At 44.9% G+C, this 8,867-nt stretch overlaps 1 non-coding gene across 1 annotated transcript; it reads left to right on the top strand.

Moving 5' to 3' along the window:
• The first annotated feature begins 7,914 nt into the window (after window positions 1-7,914).
• LOC120255121 lies at window positions 7,915-8,021 on the top strand. The gene has a single exon (XR_005534910.1). It is a non-coding gene; the product is annotated as a small nucleolar RNA R71 (small nucleolar RNA).
• Window positions 8,022-8,867: the final 846 nt, after the last annotated feature.

Here is an 8,867-nt window from a genome sequence, read left to right as displayed (position 1 = left end):
CTGAAAAGAAAACATACGATTAGGTTTTTGATTTAAAAATAATAGACGTTCTGAAAGAAAAGGAAAGGATTATTGACAAGGTCCCCTTGTGTATATCCCGCAAGTGCACGGCTTTGTCGAAGTAATAATCCCGGGTGAGCGGGGTCGAATCCACAGGGAGTAGGGAGTAAAGACACTTAATTCGATTCTTAGCTATGTGGAGTATCAACAATGATAAGTGTGATAATGATTTAATTCTCAACAATTAAAAGCAACAAGTAAGAGAGCAAAAGTAAGGAGGAGGTAAGGTAATCGATAAAGATGGGGTACTCGGATGATGCTTCACCTAGGATAATCGCTTCAAGTTCAAGAACTCTCTATTATGCTTCCTAATCAATGTAATGGTGAGTCGTGGAAATCCTTACATACATAGTCCCAAATCTAAAGTCAACTATGCCTAACTCTATTCATGTCCTAGAGGAGAGATTAAATAATCTCTCAACCTCGCACTCGAATAATGTTGCAATGAGCTCTAGGGATTACAAGTGATAAATCGCTTCCTAATTATAGACCTAACCCTTCGGTCAAGGCGGAAGGTCCCTAGTCATAATTAAGCCCTAGATACTAAGATCCCTCAACGCTTCACTCCATTGCACGCGCAAGTACGCCCCAGCGGAGGTTCATCCCTTAGACCATTCACTCTATTATGGCCGCAAATAACTCAAGGAACGGAGGTAGAATCTATCACGTCAGAGGGGAAAGGGGACGCTCCTGTATCTCTCGACTCACCGTCTCAACCCTCTCCAACCTAGATTTGTCTAATGCTCGAGGTGTGTAACTCACTCACAAAGTTACCAACAAGAACTCTCAACCCTAGTGTCACTCTAGAGGAAATGTTCATACAATTAAGCATTCAAGGTTGGAACTCACAATAAACATCAATTTATTGACAGCACAATAAAGAAGTTCAAAGAAACGAATACATCCTAGGGTTCACAATCATCCAAGTACCCACTAGGGGATTTAGCTCTCCATGGAGCTAAGTACAATCAAAGAAATTGCATGTAAGAGAAATGAATCCATAAAGAAACCCCCTCGATGGTCGTGTCGATGGTCTTGCGGAGAGTCCTCTACTCGTCGTCCAAGGATTCCCTCGTCCGGTATAGGATACGCCTCGACGGAAGCTACCCTACCAACCTTCTTCCTCAGGAATGATGATGTCGGAGCAGTAGAACCTCTCCAAAACCTTGGTCAATACCCATCAAAACCCTAGCCGAAGCCCTTTCTAAATTTGGGAAAAGATGGAGAAAAGAATACCAAAATCGGGGCTGAATCGGCTTTAAATAGTGCTGGAATCGGGCAACTCCACGGGCGTGGATGCTACACGCGCCCGTGCGGAATTTCCACACGGGAGTGGATAATTTCCACACGCCCGTGTGGATTCTCTGTTTCTCTGATTTCTCGGCCTGCTGTGAACATTGCTGCTACAGTACTTGATACAGTATTCCTACAGTGCCCTACTACAGTCTTCGACCTGAATAACGTTCCAATTCCATACTTTCATCGGGGTAACGCAAACGGGCACACATTCACGTCGTGAATCACTTGCTTCTTCAATGATATATATGTTGGTGGAGCTCTTGTTCTTATATGCATAAGACGGAATGCTCGAGTGTGACTGCCTTTGTGCCTCTCCAAATGGATGTGCTCACTCGAATGCGAGGAGGTTGGCACACACTCTAGCATCTCACACCTGTCCTATGTCTTCGCGTTTGAACCTTAGCAAGATCTCCTCCAAAATAGGTGCATTATGATCCACATTGGCATATTTCCTTCATACTCAGTCCCACAACCATACCTGCATAATAGTAACATGAAAACACACATATTAATGTAAAAACCTAAGAAAAGTAATGCTCAACATAAGGAATGAACATTTCGCATTCATATCGCACAAGCACTTATCAAACTCCCCCACACTTAAGCTTTTGCTTGTCCTCAAGAAAACATAAAACATTCTGTGCATCAATGAAGAAAATATTGAAAGTGTTTGGCCTTAGGTTCATCGAGGTATACAAAGAAAGTATTCTACAAGTAAGGAAAATTTCAACACTAAATACGAAAAATCAATGCTCTAGCTAAAAAAACTTGAATCAAAAAGGACAACAAACCTGAATTTCGTGTAAGTGTGTGAACTCACTCAAAACAACCCAAGTTATACTCCTCGAGTTCTAAGTACAAGGGACTTATTTATCTACAAAAAGTGATAAAAAAATTTTTAAAAAGATGGTAGTAGCTTCACACATCCTCTAAGGTAGCCCTTTCCAAAGCGGCCGCTAAGGTGGCTTTCACACTTTCCAGGTGGTAGCTCTTTCTACCCGAGTGGTAGCTTTCACTCATCCTATGAGATAGCTCTTTCACTCATTAGGGCATAACTAGTATCCGACTTGTGAGAGTAGCTTCATACTTCATAGGTGGTAGCTCTTTCCAAACACAAATAAACAATAAAACTATTTTGTTCCTTCTTTTCATTTTCTAGTTTTTTTTATTTTTCAAAATTTAGCAAAAGAAGTAAACCTAACTAGTCCCTTTAAGATCAAACATGAGTTTCCAATAGAGTTCAAAGAGTGAGTAGTGCACTAAGTGTAAATCGGGCAAAAATTCCTAAAAATTCAAGCAAGAACTAGAGCATGAAAACATTCAATGTTAACAATTCTCTTAGACTTAAGAATACAATCATTGCAACTAAGGTGAACCGCCATTGGCTAAGTGAGCATATATCAATCGAGAAACAATAGAAAAGATGTGCGCATTATGAAACTCCCCCCCACACTTAAGTTGTACATTGTCCTCAATGTACTCATGCAAGCTCACTCAAAATATATCATTCAAAAATAGGTGTGGGAGAAGCAATCAAAACAATACTCCCCGACTCCTAGTGTTGCGTTTGATGAAGCTAATTCGTTGGGAGTAGTGTTCCAACGGGTTGTGAAGCTCACACGGCCAAGTGTCGAAGCACCTTGGCCGTGCCCATGACTAAGTCTCAATTCCCAAGATGACAAGACCATCTACACGCATACACGAGGGGGTTCAGTGAAGCTCAAGAAAAACAAAAATAACTCTAGTGTATAAAAGATGAAGCAATGAATACAACTCGATAAATGCAACATAACATAAACTCGGAAGGAAAAAAATCCTTTTCCGAGTGAACAAGTCTAAAAAAACAAGAAAAATAAAAATAAAAGTAAAATGCATGAAAGTAAAAAGAAAGGTCAAGTGTCGGAGTCGCTCTCGGGGCTCACTACTGCTGCTCTTGTCAAGTGGAAGCATATAGTGGGTCCTTCGGTCTTTGGGGTCGAGGATGGAGGTGCTGGAGGAACTGAGGGGGCCTGACGAGTCCTCGGCTGCAGGACAAATGATGAGGCAACGTCTCGCTCTAGGATCTGCTATAATATGTCGAAACGTGCCATGAACTCTATATATTGAGTGGCCTGCGTAGCCCTAATCTCGGCAACCTCGGCTCGGACCACTCCTATAGCATTGTGGAGCCTCTCAAAGTGATCATTGGCTCTAGATGGTGAAAACATACGCACTGGGGGTGGTTCCTCGGCTGCTGGAGGTGCCTCGGTCTCCATCGATGCTGGCTGAGGCTCGGGGGCGGGCTGAGATGCTCCGGCTTCATCACCTTCATCCTCAGCTATCTCTGGGGCTAGTAGGACTAAAGCAAAAACCCCTGTCCGAACCCTGCGGACCATGCCCATCAACCGCATCGTCTCTAGACCCAAGAGAGCGGGTACACTCGTCTTCTAGGCCCCGTGAATCGAATCCAAGAGACATATGCCCAGCACTAATCTCGTAATGTAAGGGCCCAACAAGATCGCTCCCAGTCTAGCATACTGTCCCTGATGTCTGATGTAATCAACCAAGATGTGCCCTAAGTGGATTGGTACGCGCTCTATCATCGAGTACAAGTACAGCAGCTCCTGACGGCTCAAGACACCAGTACTGTCACCACGGCCATTCACCGACCTACTCATGATGGCATGCAAATATCTTTAGGCAGGTTGGGAAAGGCACGTGGCCTTGGACACCCCCGGCTCGTACTGACCTTGACCACATAGCACTCTGTAAGCTCTCTGCGGGGTCAAGGTTCCAGGATAATCAGTAGGCAACTGTGCATACTCCTCTGTAGCTGTGAATGCCTCCTCGTATAGGCCAAGCAGTACGGAAAACTGCGTAATGCTCAAGCTATGGAGACGTCCAAATACTCTGAACTGAATGGTACCCAAATCGCCAAAGCTCGCATACGCTCTATCAAACTCGAGCGAGGGAAAGCACCTCCGGTGTAAACTCTCCGATGGGTCGGCTCTCTAATAGTCGACAAGCTACCGCCACCGCCTTACGAAACTAGATCCTCGATCTCATCGGGCGAACTCATCACTCTCGCTGAAGCTCCCGCAGGTATAGTAGCGTCCAGGGAATCGAGTCCAGTCCGAAACGAGTCTCGACAATCGCTCATAACGGACCCGATGTTCGGGAATCGCAAATCGCATGCCCTCGGGCTCGGGAGGATGACTCACGTGGCCTCTTATCGCCTTGCTTCTTTGACCTAGGTGCCATGATCCGCAAAAATTTAAACAAAAATTGGTCAAACAAGTTGATAAAACAATCTCGCGAAATCCACACGGTCGTGTGGAATTTCCGCACGCCGGTGGGGATTCACGGGGCGTGAGAACCGCACGGCCACGCATCAACAATCCAAACATACAACTCAATAATATTTCTAACTTCATTCTAAACATAAATCATTGTTCCAATATAAGAAACGATGCATTATTAACCAGATTAATCGATAGAAATCATGAATTGACGAAGAAGATGATAAAAAGGGATTTACCGACGAAGAGAAGTGAGAAAATGAAGAGCCGGCCGGAAAACTTTGCTAAAATCCCACCAAACTGGCGCAATGGACTCGGAGAGTATTGTGAGAGTGTTTTCAAGTGAAAAGGAGTCGTGAAGAGGGAGACAAATCATCCTCTTTTAAACAGAACTCGTGACTTTTGACGTTCTGTGCATCCACACGGGCATGTGGAAATTCCTCAAGCCCGTGTGCCTCACTTCAAAAGCTCCATAGGGGCGTACGCACGCCCCTGTGGGCTCTCGGAAAAAACTCTCACTGACTTAGAACGATCTCCCACGGGCGTGCGACAAATATCCATGCCCGTGCGCCAGACCAACAGGGGCAGGCGCACGCCCTTGTGGCTTCCCTGGACAACCGAGAAAAATATCAAGTCTTACGCACGCCCGTGCGGAAATTCCCCACGGGCGTGGACATTCACATGCCCAACTCACGAGGGCGACCGCATGCCCCTGTGTTTTCTGGATGGAGGGAGCAACCTCGCGAGTTTCGCTGCAGGGCGTGGAAATTACCCATGTCCGTGTGTGGTTCACAAGGTCACCCACAGGGGCAAGTCCACGCCCCTGTGTGTTCTCGGGAAAATCTGCCCAACTCTGCAGAAATCCACACGCCCGTGCGGAAATTACCCACGGGCGTGTGCCAGTCGCATAATCATCCACAGGTGCAGCCGCACGCCCCTATGCCCTCTCTCGATGAGCTCACAGTACACATCCACGGGCATGCGGAAATTCCACACGCCCGTGTGTCTTCTCTGGATGACTTAGAAAAAACCTGCAGGCTCTACATAAATATTCTAAACATGTTTACACACTCAGAGCCTGCCCTATTATGCAAAATTTACCAGATAAAAACACGAAATAGAACTCAAACAACTAAACTTCGGCAGTTCTCAACAAAACACACAATGAATTCTTTTCAAAACCCACAACAAAATCGCAGCACAAGCACTCAAAAAATTGAAACACCAACACTTAACAGTTTATTCATGTAAACAACGAAACTGAAAGATATGAAAACAGTAAACACTTGGGTTGCCTCCCAAGAAGCGCTTGTTTAACGTCACTAAGCTTGACGTATCTTTCTTACCTAACTGGGGTTCATGAATGAAGGTTGCCCTCTTACCCATGGCTTGAAAACATGATGAGCAAAGTCTCTTGAGGGTAGGGGGTGTACTATCGGGCTTCGGACCATCTAGCAATGGTTCGTCCAACTTCCTTGGCTCTTTTACGTCTCCAACAGTCTTGGAGCATTTTCGGTGGCGTCTTTGAGCCCTCTTCATTTTCTGGAGCACCTTCTTCAAGATCCCTGGGGTAGATGTTAGTTCTTCAGTCGAACCAAGCATAATTACTTCTTCATTGCTCTCCTCTTGGTCGAACAATCCTTCATACGGATCCGGGTTGAACATTTCTTGCATATATTCATCAACAATTTCATCAGTAGTGTCTATAAAGTATAGAGTATGATCAAAATCGAGAGAATGCCGCATAGCTTCAGCAAGTCGGTATGTGAGCTTATCATCTCCAACTCTCAATGTGAGCTCCCTGTCGTCCATGTCAATCAATGCTTTTGAAGTCCGCAAGAACGGTCTCCCAAGTATCAATGGTTCATCTGCATCCTCATCGACATCTAGCAGTACAAAGTCAACCGGAAAAATGTACTTATCCACCTTGACAAGCACGTCTTCAATGATGCCTCTCGGATGTCGCACCGTTTGGTCCGCAAATTATAAAGTCATCCGAGTAGGCCTAGGCTCACCCAATCCTAGCTTTCGGAAGAAAGTATATGGCATGACATTGATGCTCGCCCCTGAATCCGCCAATGCCATTTCCTCACCTAAGTTGCCGTTGTTACACGGAATGCTGAAGCTTCCCGGGTCTTTCTTCTTGTTTGGCATGTTCTTTTGCAACACCGCCGAGCATGAAGCATCAAGCACCACTGAAGCACTCTCCTCCAATTTCCTCTTGTTGATCAATAGGTCTTTCAGGAACTTTGCATACTTAGGCATTTGAGCCAATGCCTCAACAAAAGGAATGTTTATGTGGAGTTTCTTGAACAAACTCAGGAACTTCTTATACTGTTCATCCCCTTGGTCATTCTTCAATCTAGAGGGATAAGGGATTCTTGGCTTGAAAGGTGGGGTTACCACCTCTTTCTCTTTGTTTGCTCCCTCCTCAACCTCTACAACCTCGGGTGCGTGTTCTTTCGGCTTCTCACTCGAAAGCCTCCCTTCAACCTCACGACCACTTCTCAAAGTGATCGCCTTCACATGTTCTCTAGGGTTGGTTTCCGTGTTGCTTGGTAAACATCCATGTGGCCTTTCGGAGAGAGACTTTGCAATTTTCCCCACTTGATTTTCAAGATTGTGGAAGGAGGCGGTGTGATTGCGAAGTGTAGCCTCGACTGATTCAAACCTTGTATTTGTCGATTGAACAAATCTAGCCAAGTGCTTCTCCAAATCTGTCATTCGGGTTTCCAAGCCTGAAATTCTATTTTCTACTTGAGGGGCTTGTTGTTGTTGTTGGAAACCAGATGGCCCCATGGTCTTCTGTGGTCCTTGATTACTCCATAAAATGTTGGGATGATTGTTCCAACCTGAATTGTAGGTGTTGCTGTATGGATTTCCTTGAGGTCTCATTCCATTACGTACAAAGTCAACGTTCTCAATTAAAGAAACATCACCAATGACGATTGGGCAATCGGAGGGAGCATGTGCTCCACCACAACCGGTGCAATTGGTCACGGCCGCAACTCTATTCGAAGCTATAAAATCTAGCTTCTTACTCAAACTCTCCAATTGGGCCGCCAATGAAATTACCACATCAATTTCATGGAGACCGGCCACTTTTTTCTTCTCCCTAGTGTTCCACTAGTAGCTATTTAACCCCATTTCCTCAATCAATTGACGAGCCTCATTGGGGGTCTTGCTACCTAAGGTACCTCCTGCGGCCGCATCCAAGAGTTGCCTTGTACTCGGGTTCAAACCATTGTAGAAGGTTTGAACAATCATCCACTCCGGGAATCCGTGTTGCGGACACTTTCGCAGGAGTTCCTTGAATCTTTCCCATGTCTCAAATAGAGACTCCAATTCCAACTGCACAAAGGATGAGATCTCATTCCTCAGCTTTGCTGATTTTCCGGGAGGGAAATAATGGGGTAGAAAAGCTTCTACCATCTCCTCCCATGTAGTGATTGATGCTCTAAGTAATAAGTGTAGCCACTGCTTTGCTCTCCCCTTTAAGGAAAATGGGAAGGCTCTCAATTTGATGGCATCATCCATCACACCATTTATCTTCAGTATGTCGCACACCTCGAGGAAGCTCTCTATATTACTATTTGGATCCTCATAGGCCAAACCGTTGAATTGTGCGGACTGCTGCAGCATATGAATAAATGCCGGCTTTAGCTCGAAGTTCTGAGCTATAATTGGGGGACGCACAATACTCGATTGTGTCCCCAACACTGAAGGTCTGGATAATCGGATAGTGTTCGTTGTTGTTCATTTTGTTACGCCATGTTTTCGGATCCTTCTACTTCCAAATCAATTTGGATTATGTTGTTCTTGCACGAGTTCTTTCCCTTTTCTTCTAAGTGTATGTTTCAAGCTCGGGGTCTCCTTCAATCAATATTGATGGATTCCACAGGGTCATAACACGGAGCTGCACAAAAAAATAAAGAAAATCAGAACGATGATAGAATAAGAAGATATGAATTAGAATGTGTGGTGAAATAGCTAAGAAAACTAAGTGCAAAGTATCTCTAAACGCCTAGCTCCCGGCAACGGCGCTAAAAAAACTTGACAAGGTCCTCTTGCGTATATCCCACAAGTTCACGGGTTTTGTCGAAAGTAATAATCCCGGGTGAGCGGGGTCGAATCCACGAGGGAGTAGGGAGTAAAGACACTTAATTTCGGTTCTTAGCTATGTGGGAGTATCAATAATGATAAGTGTGATAATGATTCAATTCTCAACAA

The sequence above is a fragment of the Dioscorea cayenensis genome, unplaced genomic scaffold, assembly GCF_009730915.1.
Source record: "Dioscorea cayenensis subsp. rotundata cultivar TDr96_F1 unplaced genomic scaffold, TDr96_F1_v2_PseudoChromosome.rev07_lg8_w22 25.fasta BLBR01000851.1, whole genome shotgun sequence".
NCBI classification, from domain to species: Eukaryota; Viridiplantae; Streptophyta; class Magnoliopsida; order Dioscoreales; family Dioscoreaceae; genus Dioscorea; species Dioscorea cayenensis.
The sequence above is the reverse complement of the archived record's forward strand: the minus strand, read 5'-3'. Positions and strand labels throughout refer to the sequence as shown.